Genomic DNA, 24,627 nt, shown 5'->3' on the forward strand with positions numbered 1-24,627 from the left:
TCTACTCCTAATGTCTCAGTCCGTACGTGTTTCGTTTGCTCGTTCCCTCCCCTCCCATCGAACGAGAGTCCACCCCTCGATCTCATCCCACTTCCACCGATTTTCCTGACTTTTTTTACAAACCGAGACAATGCCCAAAAAACCCCACAAAGACCAAACGATGGCATCCTTTCCATGCCACACCTCCCTTGCACAATAAAATTTCGAAACAATGGGATCCTTTCCAAATAATAGCTTCCATAATCTTCTACTCCTAATTGGGAACTCCATAAATTACATTCTTTTCCTTTACATAACAACGGACTCTTTTTCCTTTTGTACATAACATGTATTCCATGTATAGCAGAAATCATATCACAATTCATGATCACGTTGTAGTCTTTCCGTGTATACAGCCTAGACCTTCCACATATCAAGTTGGATTCTTTCCATGTATACAACCGAAACCTTCCCAATGGACGACACATATCTGCGAGCCAGATTTTGCCTCATTTGGTGAAGGCATCCCCATCCCTGGAAGTGACGACCAGGCCGGGCGACGATCTCTGGAAGCGACGACCAGACCGAGAGACGATCTCTTAAAGCGACTACCGGACCGGCGACGATCTCTGGAAGCGACGACCCCCTCACGTCAAGCCAGAGTTTTCCATGGAAGGTCAAGTCACAGGTCAGCATCATTGCCCTATTCATATGAGTACAAGATCAATATACAACAATAATTCGTAACGCATCAGACTCTCCAGAATAAGACTGAAGTTCTTCAGTGCCAACGCCGCTTCTGCTTAGCCTAAAACATAGTACAGTCTACAGTGACGTTCTATGAACCATAAAACCAAAGGTGTGTGTTCACTTTACCTCTCCTACTGTACTGTAACTTGTTGAGGAAAGAAGTAACCCCCCATTGAGATGCATATCTGTAGCTCATGTTACTTCCAGCGTCCATGGAAGTATGTCAAGAATTGTGGTCCAGTGACGACCAAGACTCAGTGACCATTATTTGCTGAATAAGGTTCAAGCTCTGCTAGGGCCTGAACACAGAGCAGAAATTAAGGTATGTGTTTCGACCATTATTTGCCTGGCATATTGCTGATCTGAAGACATGCGTATCTTTTATGGCAGCCTTTGTACAATTATCACAATATGTAATACACAGCTGGAGGAAAAATTGACATATATAAGTTTGCCCCACTAAAAAGGACTAATAAGCTAATTTTGGACATAACATAAAGGATGTGTTTCGATCATGCTTTGTTTAGTACAACCATTAGCAAATAACAACAAATGTACACTATGAATTTGCTGCCGCACTTATGTGTTTCAATAACAGACCAAGCTTTGTACAGTACAACCACTAGCAAATAACAAGAAATGCACATTATGAGCAGCGTGCAGAATGACATGAAAACCTAACAAGCAGGATAAGGAAAATAAGTCAACAAAGTTCAAAACTCGTTATAATTCAGTAGCCACTAGGAGATCACACACTTGATTAGGACATAGGTGACACACCATGCTCCTGGATTGCTCCTGCAGATTATATCAAACTGAAGAGCAGTTTCATGGAAGAAAATACCCAACATCTGGTAATTAAGGGCAACTGGAGATAAATTGAGCTTAAGCAGTTAGAAGCGCCTAACTGAACTAACTTCCAAAGAAAACCACCAGAAATTCAGTGATATAAGTATTCTTATTTTTCATGCAATGACCTAAAAAAGGAATTATGTTCACTAAATAATCCACCACAACCAAAGAAACGATTATAAAATGATCATACTTGTAAGAAGAAGCGCTTCAAGTTCAAATAATGCTTGCAATGTCCTAACATCACCGAGATTCTACAATAGGGTGTTATCCAAATAATGACTGACACAGAAAACAACGACAATAAGGTGATTAGATTCTACTGTAGAATATAACTTCAGATATTTTCTGAACACTTGGTGGCTGGCTTACATGGCAACGACAGGCTCAACAAGCAAAGCTCGGAAACATTGATGTTCATTGTAAGTGTTTAGATGGCGGCATGTACCAAACCATAGACATGTAGGCCGCCGCTACTTACCTGCTTTCTTCTACCGGGCTCCTCCCGCCGCCTCCAGCCAGCTGCTGCCACTCGCCGGTCCCAGCCTCTTCGGCCGCTCACACCCGATTTCCAGTCCGCTGCCTCCGGGAACTTCTTCATAGCCACACCCGCCCGTACCTACTGTGGCCTTAACAGAAGAAGAAGACATCCAGCCAAAGGCAGAAACGTATCACTGGTTATAGGTAGATATCATATCATAAGGTCCAGGATCTAGCCAGAACAATTAAGACATCAAGTTACCGAGTTTGAACATGCTTAAACATGCTGGGGAGAATTATATTAGCAGCAACTGCTTAGTTCAAACAAAATATGGTTCGTCTATTTACTTACAAGTTAGTTAAAGCATCTACTTAATTGACAAATTCAACTCTAGAGAGCCCATGGGCAGTACTCCCTCTGTAGAAGGCATGGAATTTGGCTTATAGAGTGCTTTTAATCTATAATGGATTCATGCGGCCCCAAAGCAGAAACACACAACGTCCCAATTTTATTTTGCGGTTTAGTTCTTTCTTAGTTTCATTTATTTTGTGTCTTTTTGCTCCTTTTACCTTTTTTACGCAGCTGGAGCTTAGACTCCAATTAGATGAACTCCTAACTAATGTTTAAGAAATGGAAATAGTAGCAACATCATTGCTATTGAGGATTTCTATTCTCTCCTTGTTTCTGGCATAGCCATGGTCAACTCGTGGTAATGGAGAATTACTTGTTGGTTAGATAACTTTTCCTTTTGGTAGATTACTTATGTATATTATTCTTTTGCTTTGACACTGAACACTGGAGATGTAGTATTCTGCCGCGATCAAGATACCAGCTTAACCACCACCTGATCATTTTGCAAAACAGAATGCACCAAATTATGGATAGTTGTTTTGTAATCAATCATCTATTACATCTAAGTAAAACATTGTTTCCTACATGTAACACACCCCAGCCTTCATTCTTTGCTTAACATTAGCAGACGGTGTAAAATAACCAAGCTCACAACATTCTGAAGCGATCTATTAGCTACTTCAACAGGCAATGGACAGAGAAAAGGAATCAACAGGTGATTTGCTCATACCAGTGGAGGCATAGAATTCTTCCCAAAATTTCTCGCAGCACTTGTGGTCAGCAGCGAGGATGAACACCCACACCCGCTCCTTGTTGTCGGCCTCTCCGTCCTCCTCCCTCAATGCGGGTCTATGTGAGGAGTTGATCTAGAAAATCCTACTGTTAGATATAACAAATAGGTGACAATAAATAAACAAGAACTTTTCATTTTCTTTGCTTGGCAAACAGTGTTGGAGTCTATATATTCTTTGTTTTCAACTTCTCATTTTCTTACTAATTTCTATCATTAGACCCACTTTTACTTTTATTATCTTTCCCTTTACATGATTATTTAACATTGACATGGGGAATTGAATAAGGTATTCTCTCCAGTGGAGTCTATATAGCCATATACCATTCTTCAGATAATGGAACCTGTGGGTAGATCAAAACTATATATCAAAGTTTATCTTGGCAGTAAAAACACACTGCTGATTCTGCTTTTATTTTCCCATATTAATACCCAAAAAGATTATCCCTAAAACCGCATGAATATAATAACAATAGTATAGTGTGGTCTATGATCATGCAAAGTTACTTTTCACTTGATTGGAACCATGACATGCTATGTAGGAAAATTCAGTGCAGGCTTATACATACCCAAAATGGTGTGCTTCACCGGACTGTTGAAGAAGCTCCTGTCGGCATGCTCAGCGTAGAAGAGTGATAACCTCTCTGCAGCAGATCTATCATGTAGTGTAATATAGTATAACAAATATTTTAAGATTCTTCAAACTTTATAGGCGAGGCATTGTATATTACGATGTAGGCGGAGCAGTACTGCAGTTGGCAATTCCAAAACATGATTGCTAGCATAATGATGGAAATAAATACTAATGATCAAACGGACAACGCAAAAGGAGGCATTCGCATCGGGAACATATGGTCCACTGATTTATGATTTATTATCTTGTATTACACAAGGATGTAGTTGATCAGCTTATGTAGTAATAGAGTTCTACAGGTTATGCATTGGTAAGAGATGATCCTTTGGTCCCTGATTTTGCCTGTATTAGATCAGGATGTAGTTGGTCAATATCAGATATGGATGTAGTGGATTAACTTAAGCAGTAGTGGATTTCTATGAGCCAAGATTAAAATATTTCACCAAAACACGCTTAGAATAACAATACAATGCATTTGTCAGTAGTTGTGATGTTTCTATGTACAAGAGGAAACTCGCTGAGTGACATGCATAGCCCAGTTTGTTTTTACCAACAGCAATTAGTAGTAGCTTTGTGAAATTCAGAACGTGTACACCCTGTACACCTGAAAGGCTTCAGATTCACGGATACGTACATGGCTGTGTACCTTTCTAAGGTGCCAGCTGATTAGCCTGTAAAACTGTATTGACGGAGAGGGAAGAGGGCCATTGCTTCATCTTCCCAGTAATCCATTGCGAGAAACGCACTGATATTTGAGCGATAACGATGTCCGGCCATGCCTCTGTCTTGATGGGCGGGCCACCCCATGCACGAGCCCTGTTTTGAACGGGCCGACGATGCCGCCGGAATGGAACCACCGCAGCAGCGACACCATCGGGACTGCAGAGCTGTCTCCGTGACTGCACAATCACCGCCGCGCGCCTATCCGACTCCCACCCCATCGCCAGACAGGCAGGCTCCATCGTCGCGCCAAGCTTCGCCGCCGCCGCACCGCCGGAATAACCTGACGGGTAGTGGATGGCAGCAGATCGAACCAATCGAGCCAGGAAGATGCGGCCGAGTACAACATGGGAAGGGATGACGGGCTCGGCGCGCAACATGGAGGAGAGATGGCGAGGAGAGGAGGGGCCGGCCAACGCACTGGAGGGGATAGGAGTATGCGGCGGCGCCGTCGATGGAAGGGAGACAGCGGTGACAGGAGAAGGCTCGAGATTGAGAGACTGAATGTTTTTCTTTTGAGTGGTTGATTTTTTTTGCGGGGATTGAGTGGTTGATTGAGAGAGTGAAGGTGCCACAGTGCGGTGAGTATAAGGGGAGTAGCTTTTTTTAGGGTGGGCGTATACGTAGTAGCTAAAAAAAGGAATTTTAGCAGGCTCGAGCTTGGGCCGTCTCCTGTTTGGCTGGCCCCAAGCTGCTCAGAAAGTTTTGGGCGAGCCTCAAACTGTCTATTAAACTAATTAGGTTTGCTAAAACAAAACTAATTGTCTCAAAAATACTAATTAGGTGTACCCACTTTATTTTTTGCAAATACAATCAGTTGTGTTAGCCTCACTTTTCTTTTAGTATATTATATATGTTTATCTAATGCAGTATAAAATATTTTTATATTCCATTTTTTCATCAAGATAAAAAAAGCGATGGATTTAGATGATGTTTTCAAAATATCAAGTGACATAGCCACCGACGTAACAATGAAGGAGCGGACTAAAACACCACGGGAAGAGGTTCATACAAATAATCCTTTTTTATATGTATGTTATACATGATAATACGAAAGGTGCATATTTTATATGATAATTTTTCCAAAAGAATCGACCGACAAGGGTTCCAACGCAATGTCGTCAGTGGAAGAGGCGAAAAGTTTACATATTTGTTTACAACATAATAATGTGCAAGTTGTGGCATCACATAACAAAGCAAAATAGCAAATATAAAGGTTATATTTTCAATGTGATTATCGGTTTCTCGTTTGCCATATATTTTATGTATTCAACTAATTTGGCTAATTTTTGTATACTGATTTGGCTCATTTTTATATCATAACGATAGACTATATTTTGTACCTCAAGAGATATTAGTCATTAAATCAATCATGTCTGTCCCCCAAAAAATCAAATTGGTGGACATTGGAAATGCATTGTTATCAAACGACGAGTTGAAATGGTTTATAAAAGATGATATGTTCTTGCACGACGGCATAAGACCGATCGCATAAACTGTGTACTTAACAACACAAACCATATATAATATATAATACCATAAATATATTATAAATGTGGAATTACACGTGATCAATGCTTACATATATTATATGTGTGCTCATGACCATCTACGAGATAGGGTAGGTGAAAAGATACATATTATTAGCACCTTCATACTTGGCCAACTAAGAAAAGATGGAGAAAAAGACATAGAGCCATCAAAATATCGTCACATCATACAACATGTTAATACTTATCTACAACAAGATATGGTTAGACATAGACCCATGAAAATATCGTTTGCACGGTGAGCATTCTCCATTACACATTTAAGACCTTCGACGTAGTGGCAAAACTTAAGAGGAAATCGTGGGGGCATGGGCTGGTGGTGTCAAACTTAATTGCTATGGGCTAATTTTTAGTGGAGAAATAAGCATATATAACTAAAGGATATACACACATTTCTTATGAGCTGGGGGAGGGGGCAGGTTGGCCCCCATGAAGCTCCGGCATTACTTCGACGTAAAGTATTCGTGCTAACTACATATATTACTTGTGCATGATGAATATGAGTTGAGGAAGAAGTTTTATTATACTTGCCGAAATATCATGCAAATGAAACGAAAGACAAGATTCTTGATATTGTGCGAGAATTTCTTAAACACATAAAATAGATCTTATTTTGTAACAGATTTTTAGTTAGATCATCGTTCTATATGCATACATCATCAAATTGAAATTTTTTTATTAATTTATGCTGCAAGTGAAGTGGACTTCAATTATTACCTGATTGTGCATATGCTATCCTTTCTACACATGTGAAATTTAACATGTATTATGCTTATTTCTTAACATGTATTATGCTTATATAACTCTAGCAAAATATTTCAGAAGCCTGTGACAACGCACGGGCATTCTACTAGTAACACATAGTAGGTGACTATAGACTTGCAAGATAGGATCAAGAACTCACATACATTCATGAAAACTTAATAGGTTCAGATCTGAAATCATGGCACTCGGGCCCTAGTGACAAGCATTAAGCATAGCAAAGTCATAGCAACATCAATCTCAGAACATAATGGATACTAGGGATCAAACCCTAACAAAACTAACTCGATTACATGATAAATCTCATCCAACCCATCACCGTCCAGCAAGCCTACGATGAAATTACTCACGCACGGCGGTGAGCATCATGAAATTGGTGATGGAGGATGTTTGATGATGACGACGGCGACGAATCCCCCTCTCCGGAGCCCCGAACGGACTCCAGATCAGCCCTCCCGAGAGGTTTTAGGGCTTGGCGGCGGCTCCGTATCGTAAAACGCGATGATTTCTTCTCTCTGATTTTTTTCTCTCCGAAATCAAATATATAGAGTTGGAGTTGGCGTCGGAGGGCATCCAGGGGGCCCATGAGGTAGGGGGCGCGCCCTAGAGGGGGGCGCGCCCCCCACCCTCGTGGACAGGGTGTGGGCCCCCTGGTCTTCATCTTTGGCGAGGATTTTTTATTCTTTTTTCTAAGATGTTTCGTGGAGTTTTAGGTCATTCCGAGAATATTTGTTTTCTGCACATAAAACAACACCATGGCAATTCTGCTGAAAACAGCGTCAGTCCGGGTTAGTTCCATTCAAATCATACAAGTTAGAGTCCAAAACAAGGGCAAAAGTGTTTGGAAAAGTAGATACGATGGAGACGTATCAACTCCTCCAAGCTTAAACCGTTGCTTGTCCTCAAGCAATTCAGTTGACAAACTGAAAGAAAGAACGAAAAACTTTTACAAACTCTGTTTGCTCTTGTTGTTGTAACTATGTCAAGCCTGTATTCAAGTTTTCAGCAGAGATCATAACTAACCACATTTGCAATAATTCTCAGGTCTCATAATTACTCATATCAATAGCATAATCAACTAGCAAGCCATAATAATAAATCTCGGATGCCAATACTTTCTCAAAACAATCATAATATGATATAACAAGATGGTATCTCGCTAGCCCTTTCTGAGACCGCAAAACATAAATGCAGAGCACCTTTAAAGATCAAGGACTGACTAGACATTATAATTCATGGTAAAAGAGATCCAATCATAGTCACACCCAATATAAATTAATAGTGATGAATGCAAATGACAGCTGTGCTCTCCAGCTAGTGCTTTTTAATAAGAGGGTGATGACTCAACATAAAAGTAAATGGATAGGCCCTTCGCAGAGGGAAGCAGAGATTCGTAGAGGTGCCAGAGCTCGGTTTTGCAATAGAGATAAATTGTATTTTGAGCAGTATACTTTCATTATCAACGTAGCAACTAAGAGATGGCGATATCTTCCATGCTAAACACATTATAGGCGGTTCCCAAACAGAATGGTAAAGTTTATACTCCCCCTCCACCAACAAGCATCAATCCATGGTTTGCTCGAAACAACTAGTGCCTCCAACATACATCAGGTCCCAGGGGAGTTCTGTTTGCAATTAATTTTGATTTAGTTTGCATAAAGCATGAGACTGGGCATCCCGGTGACCAGCCATTTTCTCGTGAGTGAGGAGCGGAGTCCACTCCTCTTGAGAATAACCCGCCTAACACGGAAGATAAGGACAGCCTTGGTTGATACATGAGCTATTCGAGCATACAAAACATAATGTTTATTTGAAGCTTTAGAGTTTGGCACATACAAATTTACTTGGAACGGCAGGTAGATACCGCATATAGGAAGGTATGGTGAACTCATATGGAATAACTTTGGGGTTTAAGGGATTGGATGCACAAGCAGTATTCTCGCTTAGTACAAGTGAAGGCTAGCAAAAGACTGGGAAGCGACCAACTAGAGAGCGACAACAGCCATGTACATGCATTAAAATTAATAAACATTGGATGCAAGCATGAGTAGGATATAATCCACCATGAAAATAAATACCGTGAAGGCTATGTTGATTTTGTGTCAACTACATGTGTGAACATGTGCCAAGTCAAGTCACTTAAATCATTCAAAGGAGGATACCACCCCATCATACCACATCATAATCATCTCAATAGCATGTTGGCACACAAGGTAAACCATTATAACTCATAGCTAATCAAGCATGGCACAAGCAACTATGATCTCTAATTGTCACTGCAAACATGTTTATTCATAATACGATGAATCAAGAACAAGGGACTCATCATATTTACAAAAACAAAAGAGGTCGAGTTCATACCAGCTTTTCTCATCTCAGTCAGTCCATCATATATCATCATAATTGCCTTTCACTTGCATGACCGAACGGTGTGAATAATAATAAGGGTGCACGTGCATTGGACTAAGCTGGAATCTGCGAGCATTCAATAAACAGGAGAAGACAAAGCAATATGGGCTCTTGGTTAAATCAACAATAATACTTATAAGAGCCGCTTCAACAATTTAATTATGGTCTTCTCCTACTGAACCCAAAGAAAAGAAATAAAACTATTTACACGGGAAAGCTCCAAACAAGCAAAAGAAGAATGGGAAATATTTTTGGGTTTTATTTTTAATTATTACTACTACAGCAGAAAAATAAACTACTACTAATTTTTTTTGGTTTTTCTTAAGGTTTAACAAACACACAAGAAGAAAGCAGGAAAAAGAAAATAAACTAGCATGGATATTACAGTGAAGGAATATGAGCACCGACATCTAGCAATGAGTGTGTGTGAGCATAAATGTAATGTCGGTGAGAAATACGTACTCCCGCAAGCTTAGGCTTTTGGCCTAAGTTGGTCTATTGCCAGGGATAGCCTGGCGGATACCCGTAAGTGTAGCTGGGGCCGTACTGCGACGAAGAATAGTTGGGATCATACTGTGATGAAGAAGAAGACTCTGACTGCCACTGGCTGACAGTCATCTCTGGATCCCAAGAATAAACAGATTGCCGTGGAGGCTCATCTTGTGGTTCTTGTTCTGGGGCTGGTGCAGGATTCTTGTAAGCTTGGACGGCAGCCCATGTAACGAGGTAGGGTCCTACAAAATTAAACAAAGAAGGAGCAGGCAACGTAATAGTTTCAGGATAATGTTTATCAAAGTATAACTTATATTTGAGCTCTCCATTCTTGTCCTTAACAAGAAAATCATGAGCTATCATGCTCTTATAGTCTAGATAAGCATTAGGCAGCAATTTTTCTTCTTTCTCATAATGCCTAATAGCTATGTTAAAGTGTGCAGCAACGCGAGAAGCATAAATGCCTCCAAAGATGGGGCCTTTAGTACGGTTCAGACTCAACCGCCTAGCAATAATTCCGCCCATACCGATAGTGTTGTCGTGGTATAAACCATGGAACAGAATAATAATATCAGGAACACTAAGGTTCCCACAGTTCCCACGACCAATCAAGCATCGACTAGCAAATAAAGCAAAATAGCGTAATAGAGGAAAATGTATGCTAGTGATTCTTGCATCAGAAACCTTCCTGTTTTCTCCCACAGAGATAAGGTTAATAAATGGTTCCAACTCTTTACGAGGTGGTTCCTCTAAGATACCATCAGGAGGTATGTTGCAGACTGCGCAAAATTCAGACAATGGCATTTTTTCACAACGTCATATAAATGAAACTCTACTGAAGGAGGTGACTCCTTAGGGAAAAAGTAGAAGTTTTGCACAAAAGTATTTGTGAGTAAGATATATTGTGGACGTTGGTCGCGGACGAAGTCGGTGAGGCCAGCATTCTTAATCAATGAATAGAAATCCTCATAAATCCCGACCTCTCTCAAGAAATTATCAGAAGGCCATTCACACGGCCGGATCTCCGCGGTACGAGGCAAATTATATTTGGGCCTCTGAGCTTCTTCATTTTGTTTATCCTTTGAGCTTCGGCTCGATGAACCCCTCAAAAGTCTCCTCATTATTTTTCTGAAATAATCAGAAATTTTTAGTAACTTCAAACAAAAGTGAACCAACTTCAATAAAACTGATAGCAACTACTCCTACAAGTGTCTAGAGCCTATATCAAGCATTAGAACTACTTGGAACCATATAAATTTGACATGCAAGCTCAAAAACATGGTCACCTATGCAGCACAAATTTGCAAAGAATAAAGCACTAGAACAAAAACTAATTGGACCAATGGAGGAGTCACATACCAAGGAACAATCTCCCCAAGCAATTTTGTGAGAGGTGCTTTGAGCAAGGAGATCGAAAATCACAGCAAAAGTAGCTGGAACTCGTGCTTGAGTTGGTTTTTTGGGTTTGTGTGAGACAGAGGAAGAAGATGGGTGCTGGGATAAGTGGAGGAGGGCCACCGTGGGCCCACGAGGCATGGGCGCGCCCTACAGGGGGGCGCCCACCACCCTCGTGGCCAGGTGGCAGCTCCTCCCGCGGTAATTTTTGCACAGTAAATCCTCAAATATTCCCAAAAAAATCATATTAAATTGGCATGTCATTCTGAGGACTTTTATTTTTGGGATATCTTTATATTGCACGGATAAGTCAGGAAACAGACAGAAAAATACTATATTTACTTTATTTCTACTAATTAACAGAAAATAAAGAGAGGGTACAGAAGTTTGTGCTTCTAGTTTCATCCATCTCATGCTCATCAAAAAGAATCCACTAACAAGGTTGATCAAGTCTTGTTAACAAACTCATTCCGATAATCATGAAACCGGAGAAATTTTGAATAACACTAAGTTACCTCAACGGGGATATGCACATCCCCTATAATAAGTATATCATATTTCTTTTTGACAGTAGGAAAAGGAAATTCAAAACCTCCAATTATAATCGATGGAATTTTTCCAGTGGAGTTGATACTATGAACTTGAGGTTGTTTCCTCGGAAAGTGTACCGTATGCTCATTACCATTAACATGAAAAGTGGCATTGCCTTTGTTGCAATCAATAACAGCCCCTGCAGTATTGAGAAAAGGTCTTCCAAGAATAATAGAGATACTATCATCCTCGGGAATATCAAGTATAACAAAGTCCGTTAAAATAGTAACGTTTGCAACCACAACAGGCACATCCTCACAAATACCGAGAGGTATAGCAGTTGATTTATCAGCCATTTGCAAAGATATTTCAGTAGGTGTCAGCTTATTCAAGTCAAGTCTACGATATAAAGAGAGAGGCATGACACTAACACCGGCTCCAAGATCACATAAAGTAGTTTTAATATAATTTCTTTTAATGGAGCAAGGTATAGTAGGTACTCCGGGGTCTCCAAGTTTCTTTGGTATTCCACCCTTAAAAGTATAATTAGCAAGCATGGTGGAAATCTCAGCTTCCGTATCTTTCTTTTATTAGTAATGATATCCTTCATATATTTAGCATAAGGATTTGTTTTGAGCACATCAGTTAATCACATATGCAAAAAGATAGGCCTAATCATTTCAGCAAAGCGCTCAAAATCATCATCATCCTTTTTCTTGGATGGTTTTGGAGGAAAAGGCATGGGTTTCTGAACCCAAGGTTCCCTTTCTTTACCATGTTTCCTAGCAACAAAGTCTCTTTATCATAACGTTGATTCTTTGATTGTGGGTTATCAAGATCGACAGCAGGTTCAATTTCTACATCATTGTCATTACTAGGTTGAGCATCATCATGAACATCATCATTAATATTTTCATTAGGTTCATGTTCATTACCAGATTGTGTTTCAGCATCAGACATAGAAATATCATTTGGATTATGAGGTGGTTCAGCAATAGGTTCACTAGAATTTTGCACAGTTCTATCATTTTTCTTCTTCTTTTTAGAAGAACTAGGAACATCAATATTATTTCTTTGAGAATCTTGCTCGATTCTCTTAGGGTGGCCTTCAGGATACAAAGGTTCCTGAGTCATTCTACCAGTTCTAGTAGCCACTCTAACAGCATAATCATTTTTCTTACTATTCATTTCATCAAGCACTTCTTTTTGAGCCTTAAGTACTTGTTCTACTTGAGTGGTAACCATAGAAGCATGTTTGTTAACAAGTTTAAGTTCACCTTTAATATTAGCCATATAATCACCCAGGCGTCTAATCATATAAGCATTTTCTTTTAATTGTCTACCAAAATAAGCATTGAAGTCGTCTTGCTTAAACATAAAGTTATCAAACTCATCCAAGCACTGACTAGCAATTTTAGTAGGAGGAACTTCAGCTTTATCATATCTATAGAGAGAATTTACCTTTACTACCTGTGTCGGGATATCGAGATCAGGAGGTTCTTCAATAAATAAAGAATTGAGATCATATGTTTCTTCAACAGGCGGTATATTAAGACCATGTATTTCTTCAATAGGAGGTAAATTCTTAACATCTTCAGCTTTAATACCTTTTTCTTTCATAGATTTCTTTGCCTCTTGCATATCTTCGGGACTGAGAAATAGAACACCTCTCTTCTTTGGAGTTGGTTTAGGAATAGGCTCAGTAATTGGAGAAGGAGCTGGCTCAGGAGGTGCCCAATTATTTTCATTTGTCAACATATTATTCAATAGAATTTTAGCTTCATCCGGTGTTCTTTCCCTGAAAAGAGAACCAACACAACTATCTAGGTAATCTCTGGAAGCATCGGTTAGACCATTATAAAAGATATCAAGTATTTCAGGTTTCTTAAGAGGATGATCAGGCAAAGCATTAAGTAACTTGAGAAGCCTCCCCCAAGCTTGTGGGAGACTCTCTTCTTTAATTTGCACGAAGTTGTATATTTCCCTCAAAGCAGCTTGTTTCTTATGAGCAGGGAAATATTTAGCAGAGAAGTAATAAATCATATCCTGGGGACTACGCACACAACCAGGATCAAGAGAATTAAACCATATCTTAGCATCACCCTTTAATGAGAACGGAAATATTTTCAGTATATAAAAGTAACGCGATCTCTCATCATTAGTGAACAGGGTAGCTATATCATTTAACTTAGTAAGATGTGCCACAACAGTTTTAGATTCATAGCCATAAAAAGGATTAGATTCAACCAAAGTAATTATATCAGGATCAACAGAGAATTCATAATCCTTATCAGGAACACAAATAGGTGAAGTAGCAAAAGCAGGGTCGGGTTTCATTTTATCTCTAAGTGATTCTTTGTTCCATTTAACTAATAACCTCTTGAGCTCATATCTATGTTTACAAGCTAAAATAGCGGCAGAAGATTCCATATCAAAAAGATAGCCCTCGGGATAACATGCATATTTTCATCATCACTATCATCATCGTATTCAGATTCAATAATTTCTTTTTCTCTAGCCCTAGCAATTTGTTCATCAAGAAATTCACCAAGGGGCACAGTAGTATCAGGCATAGAAGCAGTTTCATCATAAGTATCATGCATAGCAGAAGTGGCATCATCAATAACATGCGACATATCAGAACGAATAGTAGAAGCAGGTGTAGGTGTCGCAAACTTACTCATAACAGAAGGTGAATCAAGTGCAGAGCTAGATGGCAGTTCCTTACCTCCCCTCGTAGTTGAGGGATAGATCTTGGTTTTTGGATCTCTCAAGTTCTTCATATTGTCCAGCAGAAATAAATCCCAAGTGACTCAAAGAATAGAGCTATGCTCCTGATACGTCTCCAACGTATCTATAATTTTTGATTGCTCCATGCTATATTATCTACTGTTTTGGACTATATTGGGCTTTATTTTCCACTTTTATATTATTTTTGGGACTAACCTATTAACCGGAGGCCCAGCGCAGAATTGCTGTTTTTTGCCTATTTCAGTGTTTCGAAGAAACGGAATATCAAACGGAGTCCAAACGGAATAAAATCTTCGGGAACGTGATTTTCTCACCGAACGTGATCCAGGAGACTTGGACCCTGCTCCAAGGAACAAAAGAGGCGGTCACGAGGGTGGGGGCGCCCCCCTAGGGCGCGCCCCCCTGCCTCGTGGGCCCCTCGTTGCTCCTCCGACGTACTTCTTCCTCCTATATATACACACGTACCCCCAAACGATCAGAACAGGAGCCAAAAACCTAATTCCACCGCCGCAACTTTCTGTATCCACGAGGTCCCATCTTGGGGCCTATTCCAGAGCTTCGCCGGAAGAGGGTCGTCATCACGGAGGGCTTCTACATCATCATAGCCTCTCCGATGAAGTGTGAGTAGTTTACCTCAGACCTTCGGGTCCATAGTTAGTAGCTAGATGGCTTCTTCTCTCTCTTTGAATCTCAATACAAAGTTCTCCCCCTCTCTTGTGGAGATCTATTCGATGTAATCTTCTTTTTGTGGTGTGTTTGTTGAGACCGATGAATTGTGGGTTTATGATCAAGTCTATCTATGAATAATATTTGAATCTTCTCTGAATTCTTTTATGTATGATTGGTTATCTTTGCAAGTCTCTTCGAATTATCCGTTTGGTTTGGCCAACTAAATTGGTAGTTCTTACCATGGGAGAAGTGCTTAGCTTTGGGTTCGATCTTGCGGTGTCCTTACCCAGTGACAGAAGGGGCATCAAGGCACGTATTGCATTGTTGCCATCGAGGATAACAAGATGGGGTTTATTTCATATTGCATGAATTTATCTCTCTACATCATGTCATCTTGCTTAAGGCGTTACTCTATTTTTAACTTAATACTCTAGATGCATGCTGGATAGCGGTCGATGAGTGGAGTAATAGTAGTAGATGCAGAATTGTTTCGATCTACTTGTCACGGACGTGATGCCTATATACATGATCATGCCAAGATATTCTCATAACTATGCTCAATTCTGTCAATTGCTCAACAATAATTTGTTCACCCACCGTAGAATACTTATGCTCTTGAGAGAAGCCACTAGTGAAACCTATGGCCCCCGGGTCTATTCTCATTATATCAATCTCCATCACTTTAATCTTGCTTTGCTTTTTTACTTTGCTTTTACTTTTTACTTTGCATCTTTATACCAAAAATACCAAAAATATTATATCTATCAGATCTCACTCTCGTAAGTGACCGTGAAGGGATTGACAACCCCTAATCGCGTTGGTTGCAAGTAGCTATCGCTTTGTGCAGGTACGAGGGACTTGAGCGTAGCCTCCTACTGGATTGATACCTTGGTTCTTAAAAACTGAGGGAAATACTTACGCTACTCTGCTGCATCATCCCTTCCTCTTTGGGGAAAACCAACCCAAGCTCAAGACGTAGCAAGAATGATTTCTGGCGCCATTGCCGGGGAGTCTACGCAAAAAGTCAACATACCAAGTACCCATCACAATCCCTATCTCTCGCATTACATTATTTTCCATTTGCCTCTCGTTTTCCTCTCCCCCCCCCCAATTCACCCTTGCCGTTTTATTCGCCCCCTCTCTCTCTATCCTCCCTCTCTATTTGCCTCTTGTTTGCCCGCTTGCTTTTTGTTTGCTTGTGTGTTAGATTGCTTGCTTGTCGCGATGGCTCAAGATACTACTAAATTATGTGACTTCACCAATACCAATAATAATGATTTCCTTAGCACTCTGATTGCTCCTCTTACCGATGCTGAATCTTGTGAAATTAATACTGCTTTATTGAATCTTGTTATGAAAGATCAATTCGCCGGCCTTCCTAGTGAAGATGCCGCTACTCACTGAATAGCTTCGTTGATTTATGTGATATGCAAAAGAAAAAAGATGTCAATAATGATGTCGTTAAATTGAAGCTATTTCCTTTTTCGCTTAGATATCGTGTTAAAGCTTGGTTTTCGTCTTTGCCTAAGAATAGTATTGATTCATGGAACAAGTGCAAAGATGCTTTTATCTCTAAGTATTTTCCTCCCGCTAAGATCATCTCTCTTAGAAACGATATTATGAATTTTAAGCAACTTGATCATGAACATGTTGCACAAGCTTGGGAGAGAATGAAATTAATGATACGTAATTGCCCTACTCATGGTTTGAATTTGTGGATGATCATACAAAATTTTTATGCCAGATTGAATTTTGCTTCTAGAAATCTTTTAGATTCGGCCGCGGGAGGCACTTTTATGGAAATCACTTTAGGAGATGCTACTAAACTCCTAGATAATATTATGGTTAATTATTCTCAATGGCATACTGAAAGAACTTCTAATAAAAAAGTGCATGCGATAGAAGAAATCAATGTTTTGAGTGGAAAGATGGATGAACTTATGAAATTATTTGCTACTAAGAGTGTTTCTTCTGATCCTAATGATATGCCTTTGTCTACTTTGATTGAGAATAACAATGAATCTATGGATGTGAATTTTGTTGGTAGGAATAATTTTGGTAACAACGCTTATAGAGGGAATTTTAATCCTAGGCCATATCCTAGTAATCCTTCTAATAATTATGGGATTTCCTACAACAACTCTTATGGAAATTATAATAAGATGCCCTCTGAATTTGAGAATAGTGTTAAAGAGTTTATGAATTCACAAAAGAATTTTAATGCTTTGCTTGAGGAGAAATTGCTTAAAGTTGATGATTTGGCTAGGAACGCTGATAGAATTTCTCTTGAGGTTGATTCTTTAAAGCTTAGATCTATTCCTCCTAAGCATGATATCAATGAGTCTCTCAAAGCCATGACAATTTCCATTGATGAGTGCAAAGAAAGAACCGCTAGGATGCGTGCTTCCAAAGATGCCTTTATTAAAGCGTGTTCTTCCAATTCCTATGAAAATCAAGATGAAGATCTAAAAGTTATTGATGTGTCCCCTACTAAATCTTTGTTTTGCAATATGAATCTTGATGAAACTGAATATGATCTTCCTTTACCTAGAAGGCATTCTAAAAATTCGGAGTATTTAGATCTTAATGATGAAATTGATGAAAGTGGGATTGAAAGAAATAAAAATCTACATGTTGCTAAACCCACTATATTGGACTTCAAGGAATTTAATTATGAAAGTTGCTCTTTAATTGATTGTATTTCCTTGTTGCAATCCGTGCTAAATTCTCCACATGCTTATAGTCAAAATAAAGCCTTCACCGAACATATTGTTGATGCCTTGATGCAATCTTATGAAGAAAAACTTGACTTGAAAGTTTCTATCCCTACAAAACTCTATGATGAGTGGGAACCAACTATTAAAATTAAAATTAAAGATCATGAGTTTTATGCTTTGTGTGATTTGGGTGCTAGTGCCTCTACTATTCCCAAGACTTTGTGTGATTTGCTAGATTTCCGTAATTTTGTTGATTGCTCTCTAAACTTGCATCTTGCGGATTCCACTATTAAGAAACCTATGGGAAGGATTAATGATGTTCTTTTTGTTGCAAATAGGAATTATGTGCCCGTAGATTTCATTGTTCTTGATATAGATAGCAATCCTTCTTGCCCTATTATTCTTGGTAGACCTTTCCTTAGAACGGTTGGTGCGATTATTGATATGAAGGAAGGGAATATTAGATTTCAATTTCCATTAAAAAAGGGCATGGAACACTTTCCAAGAAATAAAATAAAATTACCATATGAAACTATCATGAGAGCCACTTATGAATTGCCTACCAAAGGTGGCAATACCTAGATCTATCCTCGCTTTTATGCCTAGCTAGGGGCGTTAAACGATAGCGCTTGTTGGGAGGCAACCCAATTTTATTTTTATTCCTTGCTTTTAGCTCCTGATTATTAATAAATAAATTATTTAGCCTCTGTTTTGGTTGTGTTTTTTGTGTTTAATTAGTGTTTTTGCCAAGTAGAACCGTTGGGAAGACTTGGGGAAAGTCTTGTTGAACTTGCTGTAAAAAACAGAAACTTTAGCGCTCACGAGAACTGCTGTCATTTTTATTTGAAGAGTGATATTTAGTTAATTCTTTTTGAAAATGATTAAAAGATAAATTCCTCACGTCCAGAAATTTATTTTAGAATTTTTGGGGTTCCAGATCTTGCGCTAGCTACAGATTACTACAGACTGTTCTGTTTTTGACAGATTCTGTTTTTCGTGTCTTGTTCGCTTATTTTGATGAATCTATGGCCAGTAAAATAGTTTATAATCCATAGAGAAGTTGGAATACAGTAGGTTTAACACCAATATAAAGAAATAATGAGTTCATTACATTACCTTGAAGTGGTCTTTTGTTTTCTTTCGCTAACGAAGCTCACGACTTTTCTATTTTGAGTTTTGTGTTGTGAATTTTTCAAGTTTTGGGTGAATTCTTTTGATGGATCATGGAACAAGGAGTGGCAAGAGCCTAAGCTTGGGGATTCCCATGGCACCCCCAAGATAATCCAAGGACACCAAAAAGTCAAAGCTTGGGGATGCCCCGGAAGGCATCCCCTCTTTCGTCCACTTCCATCGGTAATTTACTTGGAGCTATATTTTTATTCACCAACATGATATGTGTTTTGCTTGGAGCGTCTTGTATTATTTGTGTCTTTGTGTCTTAGTATACCACAATCATCCTTGCTGTACACACCTTTTGAGAGAGCCCTACTTGAATTAAAATTTGATAGAATACTCTATGTGCTTCACTTATATCTTTTGAGCTAGATAATTTTGCTCTATGTGCTTCACTTATATCTTTTGAGCCAGATAATTTTGCTCTATGTGCTTCACTTATATCTTTTGAGCCAGATAATTTTGCTCTATGTGCTTCACTTATATCTTTTGAGCTAGATAATTTTGCTCTATGTTCTTCACTTATATCTTTTGAGCTAGATAATTTTGCTCTATGTGCTTCACTTAGATCTTTTAGAGCACGGTGGTGGATTTGTTTTAAAGAAACTATTGATCTCTCATGCTTCACTTAAATTGTTTTGAGAGTCTCTTAATAGCATGGTAATTTTCTTAATAATAATATGCTTGGTATTCAAGATTTGTGAAACTTTCTTTTGAGTGTGTTGAATACTAAGAAAAGATTGAAGCATGATAATTGTTTTGAGATATGGAGGTGATAATATTAAAGTCATGCTAGTTGAGTAGTTGTGAATTTAAAGAATACTTGTGTTAAAGTTTGTGATTCCTGTAGCATGCACGTATGGTGAACCGTTATGTAACGAAGTCGGAGCATGATTTGTTTATTGATTGTCTTCCTTATGAGTGGCGGTCGGAGACGAGCGATGGTCTTTTCCTACCAATCTATCCCCCTAGGAGCATGCGCGTAATACTTTGCTTTGATAACTTCTAGATTTTTGCAATAAGTATATGAGTTCTTTATGACTAATGTTGAGTCCATGGATTATACGCACTCTCACCCTTCCACCTTTGCTAGACTCTCTAATACCGCGCACCTTTCGCCGGTATCATACACCTACCATATACCTTCCTCAAAACAACCACCATACCTACCTATTATGGCATTTCCATAGCCATTCCGAGATATATTGCCATGCAACTTTCCACCATCTAGTTCATCATGACACATTCATCATTGTCATATTGCTTAGCATGATCATGTAGTTGACATAGTATTTGTGGCAAAGCCACCGTTCATAATTTCTTCATACTTGTCACTCTTGATTCATTGCATATCCCAGTACACCACCGGAGGCATCCATATAGAGTCATACTTTGTTTTAGAATCGACTTGTAATCATTGAGTTGTAAATAAATAAAAGTGTGATGATCATCATTCAATAGAGCATTATCCCAATAAAAAAAGAGAAAGGCCAAAGAAAAAACGGCCCAAAAAAAGGGGCAATGCTACTATCCTTTTTTCCACACTTGTGCTTCAAAGTAGCACCATGATATAGCAAGTTTCATATATTGTGCTTCAAAGTAGCACCATGTTCTTCATATAGAGAGTCTCATATGTTGTCACTTTCGTATACTAGTGGGAATTTTACATTATAGAACTTGGCTTGTATATTCCAATGATGGGCTTCCTCAAATTGCCCTAGGTCTTCGTGAGCAAGCAAGTTGGATGCACGCCCACTAGTTTCTTTTGTTGAGCTTGCATACATTTATAGCTCTAGTGCATTCGTTGCATGGCAATCCCTACTCACTCACATTGATATCTATTGATGGGCATCTCCATAGCCCGTTGATACGCCTAGTTGATGTGAGACTATCTTCCCCTCCTTTTTGTCTTCTCCACAACCACCATTATATTCCACCTATAGTGCTATATCCATGGCTCACGCTCATGTATTGCGTGAAGATTGAAAAAGTTTTGAAAAAGTTAGAGTATGAAACAATTGCTTGGCTTGTCATCGGGGTTGTGCATGATTTAAATACTTTGTGTGCTGAAGATGGAGCATAGCCAGACTATATGATTTTGTAGGGATAACTCTCTTTGGCCATGTTATTTTGAGAAGACATAATTGCTTTGTTAGTATGCTTGAAGTATTATTATTTTTATGTCAATATAAACTTTCGCCTTGAATCTTTCTAATCTGAATATTCATATCACAATTAAGAAGATTTGCATTGAAATTATGCCAAGTAGCACTACCTATCAAAAATTCTCTTTTTATCATTTACCTACTCGAGGACGAGCAGGAATTAAGCTTGGGGATGCCTGATACGTCTCCAACGTATCTATAATTTTTGATTGCTCCATGCTATAGTATCTACTGTTTGGACTATATTGGGCTTTATTTTCCACTTTTATATTATTTTTGGGACTAACCTATTAACCAGAGGCCCAGCCCAGAATTGTTGTTTTTTGCCTATTTCAGTGTTTCGAAGAAACAAAATATCAAACGGAGTCCAAACGGAACAAAATCTTCGGGAACGTGATTTTCTCACCGAACGTGATCCAGGAGACTTGGACCCTGCTCCAAGGAACAAAAGAGGCGGTCACGAGGGTGGGGGGCGCCCCCCCCTAGGGCGCGCCCCCTGCCTCATGGGCCCCTCGTTGCTCCTCCGGCGTACTTCTTCCTCCTATATATACACACGTACCCCCAAACGATCAGAACAGGAGCCAAAAACCTAATTCCACCGCCGCAACTTTCTGTATCCACGAGATCCCATCTTGGAGCCTGTTTCGGAGCTCCGCCGAAAGAGGGCCGTCATCATGGAGGGCTTCTACATCATCATAGCCTCTTCGATGAAGTGTGAGTAGTTTACCTCAGACCTTCGGGTCCATAGTTAGTAGCTAGATGGCTTCTTCTCTCTCTTTGAATCTCAATACAAAGTTCTCCCCCTCTCTTGTGGAGATCTATTCGTTGTAATCTTCTTTTTGCGGTGTGTTTGTTGAGACCGATGAATTGTGGGTTTATGATCAAGTCTATCTATGAATAATACTTGAATCTTCTCTGAATTATTTTATGTATGATTGGTTATCTTTGCAAGTCTCTTCGAATTATCCGTTTGGTTTGGCCAACTAGATTGGTAGCTCTTGCCATGGGAGAAGTGCTTAGCTTTGGGTTCGATCTTACGGTGTCCTTACCCAGTGACAGAAGGGGCAGCAAGGCACGTCTTGCATCATTGCCATCGAGGATAACAAGATGTGGTTTATTTCATATTGCATGAATTTATCTCTCTACATCATGTCATCTTGCTTAAGGCGTTACTCTGTTTTTAACTTAATACTCTAGATGCATGCTGGATAGCGGTCGATGAGTGGAGTAATAGTAGTAGATGCAGAATCATTTCGATCTACTTGTCACGGACGTGATGCCTATATACATGATCATGCCTAGATATTCTCATAACTATGCTCAATTCTGTCAATTTCTCAACAGTAATTTGTTCACCCACCATAGAATACTTATGCTCTTGAGAGAAGCCACTAGTGAAACCTATGGCCCCCGGGTCTATTCTCATCATATCAATCTCCATCACTTTAATCTTGCTTTGCTTTTACTTTTTACTTTGCATCTTTATACCAAAAATACCAAAAATAGTATATCTATCAGATCTCACTCTCGTAAGTGGCCGTGAAGGGATTGACAACCCCTAATCGTGTTGGTTGCGAGTAGCTATCGCTTTGTGCAGGTACGAGGGACTTGAGTGTGGCCTCCTACTGGATTGATACCTTGGTTCTCAAAAACTGAGGGAAATACTTACGCTACTCTGCTGCATCATCCCTTCCTCTTCGGGGAAAACCAACACAAGCTCAAGACATAGCAGCTCCCCGGCAACAGTGCCAGAAATTTGTCTTGATAACCCACAAGTATAGGGGATCGCAACAGCTTTCGAGGTTAGAGTATTCAACCCAAATTTATTGATTCCACACAAGGGGAGCCAAAGAATATTCTCAAGTATTAGCAGCTGAGTTGTCAATTCAACCACACTTGGAAACTTAGTATCTGCAGCAAAGTGTTTAGTAGCACAGTAATATGATAGTGGTGGTAGCAGCAACAAAAGTAAAGACAGCAAAAGTAATGTTTTTGGTATTTTGTAGTGATTGTAACAGTAGCAGTGGGAAAGTAAACAAGCGTAAACCAGTATATGGAAAACTCGTAGGCACCAGATCAGTGATGGATAATTATGCCGGATGCGGTTCATCATGTAACAGTCATAACATAGGGTGACACAGAACTAGCTCCAATTTATCAATGTAATGTAGGCATGTATTTTGTATATAGTCATGCGTGCTTATGGAAAAGAACTTGCATGACATCTTTTGTCCTACCCTCCCGTGGCAGCGGGGTCCTATTGGAAACTAAGGGATATTAAGGCCTCCTTTAATAGTGAACCGGAACAAAGCATTAGCACATAGTGAATACATGAACTCCTCAAACTATGGTCATCACCGGGAGTGGTCCCGATTATTGTCACTTCGGGGTTGCCGGATCATAACACATAGTAGGTGACTATAGACTTGCAAGATAGGATTAAGAACTCACATCTATTCATGAAAACATAATAGGTTCAGATCTGAAATCATGGCACTCGGGCCCTAGTGACAAGCATTAAGCATAGCAAAGTCATAGCAACATCAATCTCAGAACATAATGGATACTAGGGATCAAACCCTAACAAAACTAACTCGATTACATGATAAATCTCATCCAACCCATCACCGTCCAGCAAGCCTACGATGGAATTACTCACGCACGGCGGTGAGCATCATGAAATTGGTGATGGAGGATGGTTGATGATGACGACGGCGACGAATCCCCCTCTCCGGAGCCCCGAACGGACTCCATATCAGCCCTCCCGAGAGGTTTTAGGGCTTGGCGGCGGCTCCGTATCGTAAAACGCGATGATTTCTTCTCTCTGATTTTTTTCTCTCCGAAAGCAAATATATAGAGTTGGAGTTGGCGTCGGAGGGCATCCAGGGGGCCCACGAGGTAGGGGGGCGCGCCCTAGAGGGGGGGCGCCCCCCACCCTCATGGACAGGGTGTGGGGCCCCTGGTCTTCATCTTGGCGAGGATTTTTTTCTAAGATGTTCCATGGAGTTTTAGGTCATTCCAAGAATATTTGTTTTCAACACATAAAACAACACCATGGCAATTCTGCTGAAAACAACGTCAGTCCGGGTTAGTTCCATTCAAATCATACAAGTTAGAGTCCAAAACAAGGGCAAAAGTGTTTGGAAAAGTAGATACGACGGAGACGTATCACGGATGGGGATGTGTTTCAAACTTAGGCGAGTACTGGACTGCAGCTAAGGCCCCGAGTATGAGGGTTGCTCATCACTCGGTAGGATTTTCTAAACTTAGGCGAGTAGTGGACTGCAGCTAAGCCCCCGAGTGAGAGGCTTGCTCACCACTCGATAGGATTTTTTAAACTTAGGCGAGTACTGGACTGCAGCTAAGCCCCTGAGTGAGAGGCTTGCTCACCACTCGACATGATTTTTAAAAACTTAGGTGAGTACTGGACTGCATCTAAGCCTCTGGGTGAGAGTG

At 39.8% G+C, this 24,627-nt stretch overlaps 1 long non-coding RNA gene across 5 annotated transcripts; it reads right to left on the reverse strand.

Annotated features, from left to right (window-relative positions):
- Positions 1 to 201: 201 nt before the first annotated feature.
- LOC119267403 lies at positions 202 to 5,090 on the reverse strand. 5 transcript variants are annotated; one of them, XR_005132420.1, is made up of 6 exons: positions 4,484 to 5,090; positions 3,773 to 3,847; positions 3,144 to 3,279; positions 2,063 to 2,210; positions 856 to 1,527; positions 202 to 682 (listed from the first exon to the last, which is right to left on the reverse strand). It is a non-coding gene; the product is annotated as an uncharacterized LOC119267403 (long non-coding RNA). The 5 variants fall into 5 exon arrangements; XR_005132416.1 differs by having other exon boundaries at positions 856 to 2,210; XR_005132418.1 differs by having other exon boundaries at positions 856 to 2,210; positions 3,773 to 3,858.
- Between the last annotated feature and the right edge of the window lie 19,537 nt (positions 5,091 to 24,627).

Source organism: Triticum dicoccoides, chromosome 3A (genome assembly GCF_002162155.2).
Source record: "Triticum dicoccoides isolate Atlit2015 ecotype Zavitan chromosome 3A, WEW_v2.0, whole genome shotgun sequence".
Classification (NCBI taxonomy): Eukaryota; Viridiplantae; Streptophyta; class Magnoliopsida; order Poales; family Poaceae; genus Triticum; species Triticum dicoccoides.